Below are 20,871 nucleotides of genomic sequence, written 5' to 3'. Positions count from 1 at the left end.
CTTTTTTATTTCAATGAGACGTCCCCCTCATGTACCAATGTCCAAACTGTGGAATTCCATCCCACTGCATCTTTACACAAAACTTTGCCTTTGGGGCTTTCTGTTAGAGGGTTAAAACCTACTGGCTCCGCTTCTCCTGTGGGTTGCCGCCCTTGTATCTGGGGAAAGGGGAGATGCTCACGACAATGACCATGCATGATACTTAACTGACTGCCGTACAACCTCTTATTATGTCCTTTATGGCAATAATGCCAATATGCACTTAGTTATTTACAACAAGGGGTGGTGAGGGACAGAGTCTCTGAATTAAGCAGAATACTCTCACCCAGTCAAGAGATCAGGGCTAGATCCAACACCGTTTTTTAGCTCATTGCACCATCCCAGTTTCAGAACCTGGCTGTATGCAAATTAGTCTGTTCCTGTCTCAGTGCATGATGGGAACAGGGCAAACCAAACTACAAAAGCCAATTCTTACACTGGGAAGGAAACAAGCTTCCGGGGACCGGTTTCTGGCATTACAGCCGTCTTCAGCCCGGCTTGCTTGAATCCTGATGGTGCAATGAGCAAGGGACTCATGTCTGAGTATACCCTTCCACGCTTAGGGTGGACAAAATTATTTACAACAAGGGGTGGTGAGGGACAGAGTCTCTGAATTAAGCAGAATACTCTCACCCAGTCAAGAGATCAGGGCTAGATCCAACACCGTTTTTTAGCTCATTGCACCATCCCAGTTTCAGAACCTGGCTGTATGCAAATTAGTCTGTTCCTGTCCCAGTGCATGATGGGAACAGGGCAAACCAAACTACAAAAGCCAATTCTTACACTGGGAAGGAAACAAGCTTCCGGGGACCGGTTTCTGGCATTACAGCCGTCTTCGGCCTGGCTTGCTTGAATCCTGATGGTGCAATGAGCAAGGGACTCATGTCTGAGTATACCCTTCCACGCTTAGGGTGGACAAAATTATTTACAACAAGGGGTGGTGAGGGACAGAGTCTCTGAATTAAGCAGAATACTCTCACCCAGTCAAGAGATCAGGGCTAGATCCAACACCGTTTTTTAGCTCATTGCACCATCCCAGTTTCAGAACCTGGCTGTATGCAAATTAGTCTGTTCCTGTCCCAGTGCATGATGGGAACAGGGCAAACCAAACTACAAAAGCCAATTCTTACACTGGGAAGTAAACAAGCTTCCGGGGACCGGTTTCTGGCATTACAGCAGTCTTCGGCCCGGCTTGCTTGAATCCTGATGGTGCAATGAGCAAGGGACTCATGTCTGAGTATACCCTTCCACGCTTAGGGTGGACAAAATTATTTACAACAAGGGGTGGTGAGGGACAGAGTCTCTGAATTAAGCAGAATACTCTCACCCAGTCAAGAGATCAGGGCTAGATCCAACACCGTTTTTTAGCTCATTGCACCATCCCAGTTTCAGAACCTGGCTGTATGCAAATTAGTCTGTTCCTGTCCCAGTGCATGATGGGAACAGGGCAAACCAAACTACAAAAGCCAATTCTTACACTGGGAAGGAAACAAGCTTCCGGGGACCGGTTTCTGGCATTACAGCCGTCTTCGGCCCGGCTTGCTTGAATCCTGATGGTGCAATGAGCAAGGGACTCATGTCTGAGTGTACCCTTCCACGCTTAGGGTGGACAAAATTATTTACAACAAGGGGTGGTGAGGGACAGAGTCTCTGAATTAAGCAGAATACTCTCACCCAGTCAAGAGATCAGGGCTAGATCCAACACCGTTTTTTAGCTCATTGCACCAGCCCAGTTTCAGAACCTGGCTGTATGCAAATTAGTCTGTTCCTGTCCCAGTGCATGATGGGAACAGGGCAAACCAAACTACAAAAGCCAATTCTTACACTGGGAAGGAAACAAGCTTCCGGGGACCGGTTTCTGGCATTACAGCCGTCTTCGGCCCGGCTTGCTTGAATCCTGATGGTGCAATGAGCAAGGGACTCATGTCTGAGTATACCCTTCCACGCTTAGGGTGGACAAAATTATTTACAACAAGGGGTGGTGAGGGACAGAGTCTCTGAATTAAGCAGAATACTCTCACCCAGTCAAGAGATCAGGGCTAGATCCAACACCGTTTTTTAGCTCATTGCACCATCCCAGTTTCAGAACCTGGCTGTATGTAAATTAGTCTGTTCCTGTCTCAGTGCATGATGGGAACAGGGCAAACCAAACTACAAAAGCCAATTCTTACACTGGGAAGGAAACAAGCTTCCGGGGACCGGTTTCTGGCATTACAGCCGTCTTCAGCCCGGCTTGCTTGAATCCTGATGGTGCAATGAGCAAGGGACTCATGTCTGAGTATACCCTTCCACGCTTAGGGTCTTAGGGTGGACAAAATTATTTACAACAAGGGGTGGTGAGGGACAGAGTCTCTGAATTAAGCAGAATACTCTCACCCAGTCAAGAGATCAGGGCTAGATCCAACACCGTTTTTAGCTCATTGCACCATCCCAGTTTCAGAACCTGGCTGTATGCAAATTAGTCTGTTCCTGTCCCAGTGCATGATGGGAACAGGGCAAACCAAACTACAAAAGCCAATTCTTACACTGGGAAGGAAACAAGCTTCCGGGGACCGGTTTCTGGCATTACAGCCGTCTTCGGCCCGGCTTGCTTGAATCCTGATGGTGCAATGAGCAAGGGACTCATGTCTGAGTATACCCTTCCACGCTTAGGGTGGACAAAATTATTTACAACAAGGGGTGGTGAGGGACATGTATACTTACCTGGCTGAATGGAATGCATTATCTTTCCCTGAGAAGCATGGCGTTTTGAGTTGGCCCTCCTACACTTCCCCCTGGCAACAGAATTTACTTCCACTGCACAGCCCCCACATTGGTTGCACCAACCCTACTCTAGTGATTACTGCAAGTTGAGGCCCTGTATCCTACTTCCAACCATCACTTATCTGTTCTCTTGTGGAGTTGGGATCCAGATGCACTTCCTATGCCTCTTACTGCTACTTCTTGAGTAAGGGCCTGGACAATGGACCTGCCACCCAATCCATCCAGATGATCATTTTAGCACAACAATGAACCACTTCCTCTCCTACTTTCCAGCAATGATGCCAACTTCAGTTCCACATGTCCTTCTTGCCAAAAAATCAAGTATATGGTATGGTGCCATAAGTACCTTGCATCCTGTCTGGGCCTCAAAGATGTGCAAAGATTCTGCAGCCCCCCAAAGTTCCCCCCCAATGGATCAGTGTCATGAATTAGCCTCTGGCTTTCATGACTCTTCGTGTTTTTCTGCAACTGCCGCAGTACCACATTCTTCTTGGACATCCCTACTGTCTGCACGTACATCATGATCGCCCTCATTCCCAAATCCTACACGTCCCCTGAATGTCCCTAATGCATGAAATATGGCCACCACAAGACCAAAGGTCAACACCGTGGAAAACATTCATGGCCACCACAAGACCAAAGGTCAACACAGTGGCAACCATTCATGGCCACCACAAGACCGAAGGTCAACACAGTGGCAACCATTCGCTTTCAACGCCACATATATATCTCACAGATCTAGCCCGGCCTCTCCCTTTCAAAGGCACCACCTCTCCGTTTCCTGTTTGGGTGCCATTTTTTAATCTCTTAATCCCACTAAAATATTCTAGCTCACAGCATAACCTGCTTGACATGACCCCACACAGCCACACCACTAAATCCCTCCTACCTTGAGCTGCTGCAGCACCCCATATATCTTTGATGGAGTTCAGGTGAAGAATTACCATTAAAGAGGACCGTATTTATTTGTCCCGAAGTATTAACTGTGCATTACAATAGGAAACTTTGTTTCACAAAATGATGCTATTTGTTTAACACTGAGAGTTGTGTTTATTATTCCTTTCTCTGGCTGCATGTTTAGAGTATTTTGCAATTCTAACTAGTGGTGCTCTTGTTGGCCTGTACAGGTGAAAGGAAAAGGCCATACTGTCATAGAAGTTTTCTAACACATATGTAAAGATGTTTGCAGGGGTGCCGGGAACAATTTTCAGAGTGGGGGGTGCTGCCATCATTGTTACATCACTGAAGTCATAGGGATTGTTAAAAATCCAAGAGTCACACAAAGAACAAGTGTAGAAAATTGATTCAGCAGGAGAGTGGCGAGGGTGTAGTGTGTAGCTGTGGTGTTTTTTGGAAACAATGTTGCAAATATATTGCTAAAGCATGGTCTGGTAGCACAGTATCATTTACAGACAGCACATTTTCCATTCAAATGTCCACAAAATTTGCTCAGACATGCAGTTTTACAGATAAAAAGCGCATAAACGACAATGTGTGGAAGATAATACGTATTTCTTGATCTGTTATGATCCTATTAAAATCTTTGTTTCTGTCACATTTTAGAATTACAGACAATGGTGCCACATTTGTGCTTTCTGAACTGCTGATATATTCTGAAATATTTTTACAGTTCATTTATAGATATTTACATTTCCTTGTGTGTTCTGAAAAAAATGTCATTCTATAGCCTTTCGTTTTACATTCCCTATAACATTTCCACATAGGTCTCTTTGTAAAACCGTCTCGCATTGCAATAAGAGAAAGTAAACACGAATCTCCACTGAAAGAATATATAACCTTTTGGCAAATGATATAGCCTGCCTTTTGACCTCTGCCTTCCAAACACAGCAAATGTGACTAGACAAAAACAGAATTTAAAGGCATCTTTATGGCTCATTCCCATTCTGAACTCAGACACGGTTATATGTTATGTTATGTTATGTTATGTTATATGCACTTATATGGCGCACGGCTGCCCCAGCCAAGGGGCGTCCCGGCAGCAGCACCCGCACCACCCATACTTCCAGCGCCTATGGATGCTTGCTTTCTTTACATTGTAAGGTACAAGTACCACAAAACATATATCACCAGCATGGAAAGTACTGTCATGGAACTCTTGTTAGGTGATGCCGTTGGCCAGCATCCCCACTCCAAAAAACCTTTCCACTAATACTATCCTACCGCAGTCTTATCAATCAGTGGTCCCCTCCTGACCACTCTTTTATTTTCATGGTTGCCTGCACAATGTGACATACCCCATTTCATCTGCCTTCTCATTTTGTCTTTAATTATACACGCGGTACCTACCAATAAAAATATATCCTTGGGTTTTACCTCAAGATATTTTTATATAATATCCTGGATCCTGCCATCATTCAGTATTTATAGAGAACTCCCTTGTACTAAGGTTGAGTCCACCATGGTAGTATCATCTTTTCAGGTTTGGATGAGGGTACATATGATGTATCATGCCACAAAAGTGCAGGCGAGGCATCTTCATATATGATATAATGTATAATCCACGTTACCAGGTTGCAGCCGGATCACTGAATCACCCTATGCACCATCGCATTTTTGTGTTTTGCCCCCGCTCACAACCTCTCATCCCCTTCAAAAACATACAGGTGTTTTGTATTACCACTAACCACTAATGACCCAGTTCTCCAAACCCAGTAAGAAAAACCTCAAAAGAACATGTTTAAGACTGAATTAAATTGAATTAAACATGCAAAGATACAGATTTTTGCCGCTGAAGGTTCTATGCACTAGTCTGCAGTGGCCGCATAGCCCACTAAGCCAATGGACCAAGCTTGATCTTATGACCTGCAGGTTACTTAAAGATCTCTGCAACAGTCCCTTTTAAGATTATTGAAACCAGTAATAAGCAGATTACACACAGGTATCTTCTGTCGTCCTATTAACCAAGTTAGCTATGTTATAAACAGTGCTTGCACCACCCATTGTCCCTGTCAGCGCTGCCAATGACAGTCCCGATTCAGAAAAGGGGGTGGTGATGAACAGAGTGTCTGAATTAAGCAGACCACTCTTACCCAGTCCAAAGATCAGGGCTTGATCCATCACCGTTATTTAGCTCACTGCCCCATCCCAGCTCAGAACCTGGCTATATGCAAATTAGTCTTTCCCTGGCCCAGTGCATCATGGGAACAGGGCAGACCAAACTACCAAGCCAATTCTTCACCAGAAAGGAGACAAGCTACCGGGGACCGGTTTCTGGCATTTCAGCCTCGTCGGCCCGGCTTGCTTGAATCCTGATGGAGCAGTGAGCAAGGGACTCATGTCTGAGTATACCCTGCCACACCTATAGTGGCCAAAAACGATTCAGAAAAGGGGGTGGTGATGAACAGAGTGTCTGAATTAAGCAGACCACTCTTACCCAGTCCAAAGATCAGGGCTTGATCAATCACCGTTATTTAGCTCACTGCCCCATCCCAGCTCAGAACCTGGCTATATGCAAATTAGTCTGTCCCTGGCCCAGTGCATCATGGGAACAGGGCAGCCCAAACTACCAAGCCAATTCTTCACCAGAAAGGAGACAAGCTACCGGGGACCGGTTTCTGGCATTTCAGCCTCGTCGGCCCGGCTTGCTTGAATCCTGATGATGCAGTGAGCAAGGGACTCATGTCTGAGTATACCCTGCCACACCTATAGTGGCCAAAAACGATTCAGAAATGGGGTGGTGATGAACAGAGTGTCTGAATTAAGCAGACCACTCTTACCCAGTCCAAAGATCAGGGCTTGATCCATCACCGTTATTTAGCTCACTGCCCCATCCCAGCTCAGAACCGGTGATGGATCAAGCCCTGAAATGGCAGAAACCGGTCCCCGGAAGCTTGTTTCCTTCCCAGTATAAGAATTGGCTTGGTAGTTTGGTTTGCCCTGTTCCCATCATGCACTGGGACAGGAACAGACTAATTTGCATATAGCCAAGTTCTGAGCTGGGATGGTGCAGTGAGCTAAAAACGGTGATGTATCAAGCCCTGATCTTTGGACTGGGTAAGAGTGGTCTGCTTAATTCAGGCACTCTGTTCATCACCACCCCCTTTTCTGAATAATTTTGTCCACCATAAGCGTGGAAGGGTATACTCAGATGTGAGTCCCTTGCTCATTGCACCATCAGGATTCAAGCAAGCCGGGTCGACGACGCCTGAAATGGCAGAAACCGGTCCCCGGAAGCTTGTTTCCTTCCCAGTATAAGAATTGGCTTGGTAGTTTGGTTTGCCCTGTTCCCATCATGCACTGGGACAGGAACAGACTAATTTGCATATAGCCAAGTTCTGAGCTGGGATGGTGCAGTGAGCTAAAAAACGGTGATGGATCAAGCCCTGATCTTTGGACTGGGTAAGAGTGGTCTACTTAATTCAAGCACTCTGTTCATCACCACCCCCTTTTCTGAATCATTTTGTCCACCATAAGCGTGGAAGGGTATACTCAGATGTGAGTCCCTTGCTCATTGCACCATCAGGATTCAAGCAAGCCGGGCCGACGACGCCTGAAATGGCAGAAACCGGTCCCCGGAAGCTTGTTTCCTTCCCAGTATAAGAATTGGTTGGTAGTTTGGTTTGCCCTGTTCCCATCATGCACTGGGACAGGAACAGACTAATTTGCATATAGCCAAGTTCTGAGCTGGGATGGTGCAGTGAGCTAAAAAACGGTGATGGATCAAGCCCTGATCTTTGGACTGGGTAAGAGTGGTCTGCTTAATTCAGGCACTCTGTTCATCACCACCCCCTTTTCTGAATCATTTTGTCCACCATAAGCGTGGAAGGGTATACTCAGATGTGAGTCCCTTGCTCATTGCACCATCAGGATTCAAGCAAGCCGGGCCGACGACGCCTGAAATGGCAGAAACCGGTCCCCGGAAGCTTGTTTCCTTCCCAGTATAAGAATTGGCTTGGTAGTTTGGTTTGCCCTGTTCCCATCATGCACTGGGACAGGAACAGACTAATTTGCATATAGCCAAGTTCTGAGCTGGGATGGTGCAGTGAGCTAAAAAACGGTGATGGATCAAGCCCTGATCTTTGGACTGGGTAAGAGTGGTCTGCTTAATTCAGGCACTCTGTTCATCACCACCCCCTTTTCTGAATCATTTTGTCCACCATAAGCGTGGAAGGGTATACTCAGATGTGAGTCCCTTGCTCATTGCACCATCAGGATTCAAGCAAGCCGGGCCGACGACGCCTGAAATGGCAGAAACCGGTCCCCGGAAGCTTGTTTCCTTCCCAGTATAAGAATTGGCTTGGTAGTTTGGTTTGCCCTGTTCCCATCATGCACTGGGACAGGAACAGACTAATTTGCATATAGCCAAGTTCTGAGCTGGGATGGTGCAGTGAGCTAAAAAACGGTGATGGATCAAGCCCTGATCTTTGGACTGGGTAAGAGTGGTCTGCTTAATTCAGGCACTCTGTTCATCACCACCCCCTTTTCTGAGCCAATGACAGTCCCAACACAACTACTAACCACCATACTTCTGTGTGACACTTAAGACTGTTCCAGTCACCCAACACTAGAAGAAGGGCAGCAGGTATTAGTCCCTGTTAATGTATACTGAATTAATAAATGACTATTATTGTGCTCATTTCTAAATTAGACAGAGAGCCCCACCATGTGGCAGACTGACATAAGTGTCAGTGTTGACAATTAAGTGTTAGTGCCAAGCACCTGAAGCCACCAGCTCAAATTAAGCACTGGAAATGTTGTTCTTAGAAAATATAGGGATACACAAAGGTCTCTGCAGCAGGTATCTTAACGTCCAAACTGATCTATCTGTCAGCATAAGAGTAAGCTGTAAGAGCTTTTATGTCATATTTCATATGTACTGACTGGAAGAATGGCTGGCTGTCAGTGACAGTAAATACTTTCAATTTTCAGTACTGGGTACAACCGTACTACAGAGAATTGCTACCTCGCCCTGCAGCGCACAAACACAACCCTGTGAACCATTAACTAGTCCTGTTTTCAGGAATTCTAATAAACATGCAAATAGTTGACTTTTCTAAATCCTAGGCTGCAAAACGTCAAAACTTACCCTGCAGAACCATTTTGCATGAATTTGACAGCCAAAACCTCTGAATCCCCTACAACGTTTTGTGATCCAGCCCTGTCGACGAGCAACAGGTGGGCATCTAGAGGTCAGTGCTTCACAGCACTACGAGAAGAGCTCAGCATGCAAGGTTTTCAATATTCCATGATTAAATATCTATTTCCGGATGGACAGCATATTTTGTCCTCCTACCCCACACCCGCCGCGTGCATTAAACAAGTAGATTTTTGGGGGATGGAATATGCACCGAGATACACACAACATGCTTTCATACATTGACATGGATCACACATACATCTACATGAACAAATAGAGCACCACAGATACAGGTATCTATGCACAGACAGACCAACAGACATTCATGCCCACACACAGTAAGCTGATTTAAAGACATCGACACACAAACAGACGAAGCACATTTGCACATATATGCAACCACAACCCAGCAACCTTCCAGACACCGGCCCTCACAAACCACCAGAAAATGGGGAACCCACACCCACAAGTCTACAGGCCACCCTGCATTCACACAACCACATTGAGTGTCATGGGCACATCGACAAACACACATGCTGGTACCCATGCGCAGAGATCAAGGCGCTGGGACTCAAAGACAGGGCGCACATACAGACAGCCACCCATGCAGTCAAAGGGATGGACGGACATATGCACACATGATTCATGTCGACCTAATTCACCTTCATCAGAGAATACAGTATTTCGATGTAAAACAGCATATAGTATCGAGCCCCATTGAATCCCTGGCTACCTCTTGAGTGATGGAATACTCAGGGCTGGAGACCCATTCAGAGATCGAAGTGTAAAAAGAAAGCAGGTGACGTCAATAAAACAAGCCTTGGGTGACGTAGAAAGGGCAGTAACACCTCATAGCCAGGGCCACTAGAATTATGTGGCAGGGGAGGGCCAGATTATGCAGCAGGGCTGATTAAATTATGTATCAAGAAAAGAGAAAGTATGCTGCATAATGCGGCACATTTGGAATAGTATTTACCTTCTTATTCTGTACTTTCTACACAGGTTAACATTTTATGGCAAAGGTTTCACGTCATTAATACCAATTTAACCCCCAAATACAGCAATAAGCAACTAAAAGGGGTCCAATGAACGGTTGCAAAGTGCCCTCCACTGTGCAGTAACATGTGTCGCTGCGTTTTTTATTAGTAATTTGTAATCCTTTTGAGCTCAAAATCAATTTTTGATAAAATCTGCAAATTATGCTGCAAGATTATGTGGCTGCAGCACATCCATAATTATGCAGAAAACGATGGAGCCGCAACATTGCATAATTCCACTGACCCTACTCATAGTTCACAATTCACATATCAGTTCTTACTCACGAGACACCTTCGCATCTGTAGGGCTACAAAGTAATGGGTAGAAAGTCCAAGTACACCCTGCGAACTAAGAGATTGTGGCAAATCTTGCCAAGCCATGAGCAATAGTAAGAGATGAGTGGCAGACCTGAGAAAATCACTGAACAAGTGAGCATGGAGGGATTATTATTACTGAGTGACTGGTACAGTAGTGAGTTGGGTAACAATACACACCTGCTATTTCAGCGCCAAGGTAACTTATAGGATGAACTGGCACTTTGTATATATACACAGAGCTTAAGTAGGAAGAAAAAACTGGGGGGTCTCTCAAAGGGGGGTGGCCAGTGTAATTAGGGCGTGGCTTAAAACACTTAATCTAAAAATCTGTTCTTAGCATAGTGTGCTGCCCGACTTGTATTTTGCTGTTTCTGTCATTGCATCTAGATATATGATACAACAAGTAACATCATATCTACAACAAGTTAGGACTATAGGCTTTGTCAATGGTTGTTAGTTGCATAAGATAAATAAGCAGCAACTATGGGTTGTATATAATATTGAAAAAGCTTCCACTTAAAGCCTTGGACAATGTTGCTGTTCCTGAGTTTCAAAAAGAGAAGGGAAATCCAGAGAGAAAATGACTCTCTTTAAAGGATTTCCCTTCCCCTACATCGCTCACCTGGCATGACGTTATGCTGTAACTTCCCCAATAGTGAGAAGTGAACAGTGTGGGCAGCGCACATCGATGCGCCTGCTGTCACTGCAGTCCGGAACAAAACGGACCACCTGTGCCAGGGCACAAAACAGAGCCCGATAGAGTCCCGTTTCGGGGCCTCCTTAAAAAAACTGCCGGTGCTCAGAGCCGGTGAGACCCGGCCCACTTAAAGCCCTGCATATATATGTTATGTTATATTATGTATGCTGCATATTTACTAGTAGTGTACTGGAACCAGACAACATAATAGGAACAGAAAGAAGCCTTGGTCTTACTGTGAAACTTGTTTGCACTGAATGGCAAGTGAATGGGTGTTGAATTCAAGAGTAGGAAGTGGTAGAAGAAGAAGACACAATTATTTTTAAAAGTGCCTGCATAAACGTATTGTGGAAATATAGGAATGAGACAACAAAGGCAAATCTGAAGACGGTGTAAAGCCAATGGCTGAAGAACACACAGTAAATGATGGAGCTAGCAGGATTTCCCTACTGTCGCATTCCATACTGCAGGCCCAAGGCATAGTTAGCTTTTAATCTTGAAGAAATAAATATTTTACTTGACAGTACAGTCAGCTGGACCTTGGACTTAACTAGTTCTGGTGGGATTCAGGCTTCGTGTCCACTTAATATCTAACCCGTCTGCAGAGAAGATCAAGTTCAAGGTGGGGAACATAGGGGATTATCAATGCCCAATCAGACCTTGGCATCTCTTTATAGAAAACAATTGTTGGAATGCTTTGATCACCATATCATATTTTCCTATAGTTAACAATGAGGTGCACTTCGAAAGCCCATTCCATCCTTGGCCTCTTTGAATAGAGTGCACTTTACATGTTTATTTGAATTTAGCGCCTGCACGTCTTTGCGACCAGCGTATGACACAGTCAGGGCTACTAGAATGCTCCATCGACAACTAGCAGCAAAACCCAGCAGTGAGATTTCCTTTCATAATCACTTTTATGAACTGTTTAGTTCAGTTGGGTCAAATGAAGCAAACATCAACTGCAGGAGTGCGTGGAATTTCGAAATGAAAACCCAGCACTAGAAATGTTGGTGTCTAGCACGTGTTTTGATCTAGAAATCTCAGCGGCACTCTTTAATCTGCATTAATTAAATGGACCAGTTTTTGTTTTCTATCCCAAACAAGTAGATGTACACGAGGGCCTCCATTATAGGTTCACTGATACCACCTGTGTGGAGCAAGTGGTAAATGGTTAGGGGGGGTGGTATTTCTTTTGGCTGTGTTGGTATGGATGGACCGTTCTCCTTTTACTTCAACTGGAGGAATCTTCTTCCGTTCTCCCCATGTGGGCTTAATAATTTTAAGTCCGTACACATATAGTTGCCTGGAGCGGTTTCCTCTCCTGGATACCACTTGCGGCACCTCGTGATGGAGCCCTCTTCACTCCCTAGGACTTGTTTCAATGCTCTTGTGTGTGATTTGCCTGACTATAACGTTGCACCATATATAATAAGAATCTAGGCCATGATTAGCATGGGCGTAGGAAGTGTGGGGGATGAGGGGGATATATCCCCCCCAGATTTTAAAGTGGGGGGACATGGGGGACAAGTGTGGCAGGGACGAGGGCACCAAAGAATTTCCCCTCTCCCTTCTGTTATTCACTGGGCCATTAGCGCGCGAAAGCGCTACCTAATGGTCCTGCACTTGACCTGCGTGGAGTCAAAGAGGCCACCCGCCCTCTGCCCTTTGTTATGCTGCTGGAAGGCTCAGCGTCCTGTGAAGGCAAGCACAGTGTCAACTTCTCCTGAGTCCTGATCTGCCTCTGGCAGCGGCCCTCCTACCCCTCTCTCTTTCTTTTTCCTCTATCTCTTTCTGTCTCTGTCTTCCTCCTTGTTAAGTTCTGATTTCGAGACAGCTCTTACGTTCTCTCTCTTGCCTCTCTTTGTCTTTATTTGTTTCCCTGTGAAATGGATCCAAAATAGAAAGAACACTTCAGCTGGAAATGTCCCCATTTGCTGATCGTTTTATAATTCCAAAGAAAAACCTTAGGACGGAGAGAAAAAATTATTAAATACCAAAATAAAGCAATACAGAGTGGTCAGCAGACAGGCCAGATTGTTATTTACACCCACCCACACACACATTAGCACCACTTTACATAGTTTGCCAGTGAAAGCGCTACTTTCTTTTTTTCGTCTTTCTTTGAAGCACATTGTTTTTCCAGGGTGGGGAAGTGCACCATCCCTGAAGGGACTGCAATACCTGGTTGATGAGTGGAGTAGAAACGTTTAATATGATCGTTTTCAACTGTTTTAATTATTTTAGCTTATAAAATGTGTACTGTGGCTCTGTGTTCGGGGATGTGGTCTTTTTTTAAACCAAACTGCTTACATTTTGAAAGGATATAAGCAATGGGCATTGAAACGGGTCCCTTCCTGACTGGTCCTGTAGCTATGTCCTGAAATTTACAGGAAAAATCACTTACTGATTTCTGAATAAAGAGTTTAAAACTGTTACGGTAACCATGTTGTTCCTGAATACATTTCACATGTTTTGCTTATTTTTGCATTCCTTATGAGTGTTTGCTTTTTCCAGGGTGTTCTTCGTTTTTTTCAGGCAGCGTTTACTGTTGTCTAGTGCATAACTTAAATTTAGTTGCAGCACAATTGAGTTGTAGCTTAAGGCAGTGCAAGTTTCTCTCAGTGGGGCAGTGTGGTGTTCAGTGTGGGAGAGGATGTTGCACTCTGGCCAGAGCTGCTGAATTTGGAACTTGAGCATCATTTTCAGCCTTCATGACCAGTCCACCAGACCACACTCCTGACAGAGATTATTCTGATGCTACACTTTAGAAGGCCCGATAGACCTTAGAAGCCCTGGTGTCTTAACACCCGTAGGTGTACCCTAATGGCGGCAAGTGTGAGTTAACCTTGAAGGCCTGTCCACCACAATCCATACTGCAGTTCACCTCCAGTCTTGCGAGCAGGCATACAAAGAAGCACACCCTAGACACACCATCAACAGTGACGGTCACTGAGGTCACAAGATCCTTGAGGCCAGTCCACCGCACCCATTGGTACCTCCATTGGCCTTTTTTAGCAGTAGTGGTGCAACTCACCAGGGATCAGTAATTAAGGATTTGCATGCACCCCAAACTTAGGGGGTGATTATAATGGTGGTGGGACTGCTCTGTCACCTCGTCAGTGGCGGTTCCACCGCCATCGTTGACTGCATTACCACCAGCAATATTACAATGGCGGGTGGTTCCCTGGCGGTCAGAAAGACCACCGCCACACACCCAACTGGTGCCTTGAGCCCGCCAGTGTGGCGGAGGGGCTCGTGGTTCCTACAATGCTGGTGGTGCCTACCAGCCACCACAGTAGGGATTACGATACCCTTTACCCGCCAGCCTATCCATGGCGGTTCACCCCCCATGAAAAAGTTGGTGCAAAGGGACATGGGGGCCCGTAGCAGGTCCCCGTCCCCTCAGCCCCCAGACATGGGACCCAGGGGATATCTAAGATGCCCCCCTACATATCACTGCACCACGTGGCAGGCACCTGATTGTGCCTGCCACGTAGTGCAGTGATATATGTAACATGTCCTTTTTTACATTGCTGCGGATGATGCAGCCATCAGCACCTGCTGCAATGTAAACAAGCATTGGCATTGCCAATAGGTCTCGCTTGTGGGACCTTATAAGTATTTAGTTTTGCAGCACAATATCCTTGTTGCATAATCGGATATTGTGCTGCAAAACTAAATACTTATAAGGTCCCACAAGCGAGACCTATTGGCAATGCCAATGCTTGTTAATGTTCCTTCTCCAAGTCTTAAGTGTTGCAGTGTGTTCTTTCTATCCAACTTCTTGGTGCAAGGGGCGGCTTGCTTTTTCCTCTACATGTGTGTCCGATCTGACTGCCAGAGTGCTGTTGGGGTTATTAAAGGTTAAATCACTGTTTTCAAATGTGCGGCAGAGCAAGTAACTCTTTGTTGCTCTGCACTTTTCCTGGATCCTGTTCTTCCAGCAGCAGCATCTCTGGAGGAGTCCGTATGCCATGTACTCTTTTCAGTCTTTTCCCCTCGCCAGTGTGCGCACAGCTCGGCAGACAGACACGCGGGCTTGAATCAGCGCAGGAGTGCTGCCACTATGTGTAACCCTGCAGGCTGCAGCTGTAGCGAGGTTTCTCCCGTGTGCCCATTTGTGTAAGATAGCAGCATTTTTGTTCCCTCACAAAACAGCTTTCATATAGCGTTTAAAACGTGGGTCTGCTGTCAGTGGAAGCTGTGCAGAGGTGCGCCGTGCTCTCTATCAGGCTTGTAATTAAAGCTGAATGCAAGAGACCTGGATGCGAAATACCCCTGTGCCTGCCCCCAGCTTTAGTTCTTTATTGAAAAGGACTACGTTTAAAGTCGCATTGTCTGAAGTACTGTTTCTTGTGAACGGCATTATGATTTGTGTACTAGTGTTATTTTTGGGTGGAGGCAGCAAATGCTTGGCGATGGAGGGCAGGAAAGTTAGAGAAAGAGGGGTGAGGGATGGCGAGGTCTGGCAGGGAACAGATGGCCTGGGAGCGCTTAGAAGCCAAAAGTCAGCTGGGGACCGGGTGATTCGTAAATTACAATAAACCGAGTCAGCTTCATCACTCTTACGAAAATGACGACAGTTCATTTAATGTATAGAACTTTTTACTGTCTGCGTTTATTTCAGCTAGCACAATAGGCTGCACTCGGGGGGCAGGAAGGAAATGTGCAGAGGTGCGCCGTGCGCTCTATCAGGCTTGTGTTTAAAGCTGAATGCAAGAGACCTGGATGCGAAATACCCCTGTGCCTGCCCCCAGCTTTAGTTCTTTATTGAAAAGGACTACGTTTAAAGTCGCATTGTCTGAAGTACTGTTTCTTGTGAACGGCATTATGATTTGTGTACTAGTGTTATTTTTGGGTGGAGGCAGCAAATGCTTAGCGATGGAGGGCAGGAAAGTTAGAGAAAGAGGGGTGAGGGGTGGCGAGGTCTGGCAGGGAACAGATGGCCTGGGAGCGCTTAGAAGCCAAAAGTCAGCTGGGGACCGGGTGATTCGTAAATTACAATAAACCGAGTCAGCTTCATCACTCTTACGAAAATGACGACAGTTCATTTAATGTATAGAACTTTTTATTTACTGTTTGCGTTTATTTCAGCTAGCACAATAGGCTGCACTCGGGGGGCAGGAAGGAAATGTGCAGAGGTGCGCCGTGCGCTCTATCAGGCTTGTAATTAAAGCTGAATGCAAGAGACCTGGATGCGAAATACCCCTGTGCCTGCCCCCAGCTTTAGTTCTTTATTGAAAAGGACTACGTTTAAAGTCGCATTGTCTGAAGTACTGTTTCTTGTGAACGGCATTATGATTTGTGTACTAGTGTTATTTTTGGGTGGAGGCAGCAAATGCTTGGCGATGGAGGGCAGGAAAGTTAGAGAAAGAGGGGTGAGGGGTGGCGAGGTCTGGCAGGGAACAGATGGCCTGGGAGCGCTTAGAAGCCAAAAGTCAGCTGGGGACCGGGTGATTCGTAAATTACAATAAACCGAGTCAGCTTCATCACTCTTACGAAAATGACGACAGTTCATTTAATGTATAGAACTTTTTACTGTCTGCGTTTATTTCAGCTAGCACAATAGGCTGCACTCGGGGGCAGGAAGGAAATCGCACAGTAAAAACAATGACATTATTGTTGGGAACGTCTTTTAATGTGTGTGTGGGTGGTGAAGCGGCAAGGAAAGTAGTTTCATGAAATGTAAATTCATATACAGAGGGGGGTTAAGTGAGGGACGAGGGAGATTTGAATGGGAAATAAAGAGGAGGTGCAGAGGGATGAGGGAACACGGCCTGGGGGAAGCTGGCTGGGGAGGGGGAGGAGAAATGCAAGGAAGTTAGGGGAGGAGAAGCCGCAGAGCGCACGCTGGGCGAAGCCCTTTGATGTGCTCTGCGGCAAGATGCAATTAGGAGGGAGGGAGGCTGATGCGCGTTCGTGTTGATCACGTGGTTCACGTGAACTTCATGAAAACGCCAGCAAAAAGCTGGTGGTTTCATGAAGATTTTGCCGACTTGAATTCTCGCTCCGCTCGATGCGCATGCGCGCATCGATAGGTCGCGAGACCTAAAAATGGGCCCTGCGAATGCCATAGTCGTGGTCCCATTGTAATGCCTATCGTGGGGCCGCCACCTTGAAGGCCAGCGGTCCCATTCCCCGATTCGATGGCGGACGGACTGAAGTCCTCCTGCCATCGTAATCAGCTTCTAAGTTTGCAAACTTCATGGTCTCTGCGTCTCTGCGTCATGCACAAACACTTTTAACATGTGCAGCCTGCTTTCGGGCCACTGGAGTTATGCAGTAATGGAGGCCAAAAAGATGTTGCAGTGTTGACTAAATTATGCAACAATAAAAAGGCTGCAGGGTAATGCAGTGCATTTTATGATACTTTATTATTTTGACATATTTAGCCTCTGCAAAGCTTTTGCCTCATTAGTACCTGTGTCACATACAAATGCAGCAGTGGGAAAGGTGACCAGTCAACCTTTGCAAAGGGCCCTACACTTCACAGCAACATAAGTCATATTTCTCTTAGTAATTTTTGATCCGTTTGAGCAGCAAAATTATTTTGGGTCAAATTGTTAGATAATGCAGCAGATGATGTATTATGTGGCAAATATGACACAGCCATAGTTAAGTGGAAAACATTTTTCCACTTAATTTAATTTTGCCCCAGCATTGTAGTTGATCAATTTGCATGTTCCCCAAACCCAAAAGTCGAGTTTGGGCACAATTTGCATTTTAAAAGCAGTCCTACAACACAGGGCTACTTGTAAACTGACCTCAGGCTTCAGCAGTGCACACATGCAAACGCAGAAAGGGCTGCTGGACCTGCCCTATTATATTCTAGGGACTTAAAGGTAGTTCTAACCCCCCTGCCCTATTATGTACTAGGGCCTTAAGGGAGAGGCCATGCCAATCATAGGGGTACCCTAACCCATAGTGCACCCTAGTGTATGTTGGTGTTTTCACAGTTTCTTTAGGTGTCTCTTTCAGAATAGCACTGGCCCTGTGCCTGTTCAGGCAGAGGCCAGGGTCAGTCAGGTACCACCAGTACCAGTCAGCAAAACGTTGGGGAGTGCCCAGGGCAGAGGATGGCTTTGCAACACTAAAGAAGCACAACCACAGAATTTAAAACATAACACCATGGTTGTGGGGTTCTCTTTAATAATCCGAATTGATTTCTATCCTAATGAACCCATTTTCCAACCTTAGGATAAGGAAAGACTGGGGAAAAATCATAACGTTCTAATCTATACCTTGAAGTTTTCGTGCAGCTCTTTGATGATGGTTAATAGCTCACTGTTCTATGTTAGGATTTTAACTTATAAACTGCAAATACCAAAAGAATCTCTCAGACAAAAGCAGTAACTCACTGACCTATTTACATGATATGCATTTTGTGATCTGCTTGGTACACGTTCTTTGCAGCAGGCATATTACCCCACTGTGGCTACCTTACCAAGAGTCAAAACTTCCACTAGACAAACCTCCGATCTCTCTCAATAAAGAACATTAATCACCAAAGTTATCTTCACATTTTTATTGTTGCCTGAAAATTGCTGGAGACCAGGAATGCAGCAGCAGGTATATTTCAAACCATAATGCACTTGCAAACGCGACGCCCCCACCCTAAATCCGTGACCTTTGTTTGCTTGGTGCATGAAGATGCAAGATTCATATACATGTTTTTTAACATTTGGTCCGATTACTATATGAAATAACAAACAAGCATACATGCAAACTGTGACAACATGCCTGCTTTTCTCAATATTTCACTTCGAAAGTATACGATTGTATTTGTTTAACGGGAGGTGATTTGTATAGGGTCACTGGGAAGTCCACAAGGTTGTCCCTGTCCCCCCCCAGAATTTTAGTGTCTCCTACGCCCCTGATGATTAGGGTATACGTGACAACTGACTTGCTAAGTTGCTTCTTCACTAATGGCATCACCATCATGGTGGGGACCAGGGCGGGTGGCAGAACTAATACTAAGTTAATTTTTAAAAACTATACCTTTAAGTAAATTATCTCGCTACAGTGATTTAATATGGTGTACTAAGGTGAAACACCTCCACGCGTTAAACACACGTATTTTATTTTTCAAAGGACTACATCATATTTTTACACGTTTATTGCATGATGTACATTCTGAACATTTTCACCGCTCGGCTCGTGCACAGGCTCTTAGAGCCAAGCCAGACCCTTGCCTCGGCTCTCCCTGTGTTTTTGTTGGCTCAGACTCTTCAAGTTAGGAGTGTATAAAAGGTTAATGCTGGTGAGCGTACAACAGAAGGCACAATTCATAAATAAACGCCCGTGCAAGCAGTCCACGCTCTCTGCCCTATGAGGACACACATCTGCCATCGGGAAATCATATGTTGGCCAAACAGTACGGAGTTAAACACAGGAGGAACATACAGCAACGCTGCCACCGTGAGCAGCCCCGGCCCGCCCCGCCTCCCTTCCCCACTCCGGCACTTGTTGAAACCTGCTTCCCGCAGACAGCAGCACTTCCCCCCGGGGGCTTAATCCGCACACGGGGCGAGTGGAGCTCTCCGGGGCATTTCCCTTTTTATAAAACATTCACTAAGCAGAACACGTGATGTGCACGCACACACACACTCTCTACCGTTCTGCACGACTTAGAAGATGTCACGGTTCAACACACAAACGAACGACTGACGTCACAACAGCGCCCAAAGAGAAACAGAAGTAAAAGTCACACGGGCGCCAAGCCTTCGGGACTGGAGCAGAACAGAATAACTGGGGCGAGAGGGCAGCTCTTGTGCCACTTGCAGTGCACTGCACACTGCATACCAATTACCTGACTCAGCACAAAAAGGTGTGAGACGAACTAACAACCTCCTTCGAAGCGCTCGCCCCGAATACATCCCTGGGTTGGAGTTACAAAAAGAGGTCTATTGAAAAGGCTGACGCACCGTGTGATATCAGACAAGGCAAGAGCAGGGGGACAGGGATGGGAGTCGACACACCGAGTCACCGATCCAGAGAGCACCTTCACTCCAAGGGCTAAGCTACAGGCAGCTGAAAGCAAGTTTAGTGTGCGCAGCAGCGGCCCTTCTCTCTGCCCGGTACCCGTCCCACACCTGCGGTACCTGCTCCGTCCTTACCGGGACTGCGGGCTCCGGAGTCCTGACCATCTACCTCCGGACGCCAGGCTGGCTCGGGGCTGCTCCTCGTCGAGGCGAGAGCTGGTGGGAAGCTCCGCCGGTTCGGGCTGGCTGCACACTGGCGGCCTGTGATGTGTCAGGGGAGGAGACGCCGCTGCTGCCGTGCTGTGCCCGCGGAGCTCCCTTCAGTCCGTCTGTAACGCGCCTCCGTCCGCTGAGTTACTGCTAAACTTCCCTCTGCCTGCCTGCCTCCCTCCCCTCACACCACCAGCAGCAGACCACCTCCTGCTTCCTGAGCAAACACCACGCCTTCCGAGGCAGACCCCCGACAAACACAGGCCTGTCTCCAGAGCTGGGCTCCAGCCGGCAGGAAGCGCCTCTCCCAGGGTGACCACCCTTAGCAAATAAGGTCCCCCGGGTCCACCCGGTCTGCCGCCTTCCCACCGCACACCCTTGCCATCGGTGATTCTGCCCCCCTGTGTCACATGGCCCGCCCACACACCACCTGCTGCCGCCATACCCCGCAGAAGAGCCCCCCTTGATTCCCCCCCAGTAATAGGACGTGCCCTTCGTTTCTCTCTCTCCGTGACTATTGCTCTGCCCCCTGTCCCGACTCACGACACTTCCATGTCTCCCAGTGCTTGCACCTCTCACTGTCCACCTGTCCATCACTTCCTCCCTTCTTTCTGCGTGTGCCCTGGCCTGTCAACCATGCCTCTGTCTGTCTCTCTCTGCCCCTCTCCCAAAGTCTGCCTGCCCCGTACGCCTCTGTCCATATTTCTCTTTCTCCTTCTGCATGTG

At 46.6% G+C, this 20,871-nt stretch overlaps 1 protein-coding gene across 1 annotated transcript in view; it reads right to left on the bottom strand.

Annotated features, from left to right (window-relative positions):
* Positions 1 to 20,296, bottom strand: part of TRPV4 (transient receptor potential cation channel subfamily V member 4) — a 595,067-nt gene extending 574,771 nt beyond the window's left edge. The window contains exon 1 of the mRNA XM_078667355.1: positions 20,071 to 20,296. The gene's annotated coding sequence lies outside the window, so the exon portion shown is untranslated. The remainder of the gene's footprint in view (positions 1 to 20,070) is intronic.
* Between the last annotated feature and the right edge of the window lie 575 nt (positions 20,297 to 20,871).

The sequence above is a fragment of the Lissotriton helveticus genome, chromosome 11 (genome assembly GCF_964261635.1).
Source record: "Lissotriton helveticus chromosome 11, aLisHel1.1, whole genome shotgun sequence".
NCBI classification, from domain to species: domain Eukaryota; kingdom Metazoa; phylum Chordata; class Amphibia; order Caudata; family Salamandridae; genus Lissotriton; species Lissotriton helveticus.
This window is presented reverse-complemented; position numbering and strand designations above follow the sequence as displayed.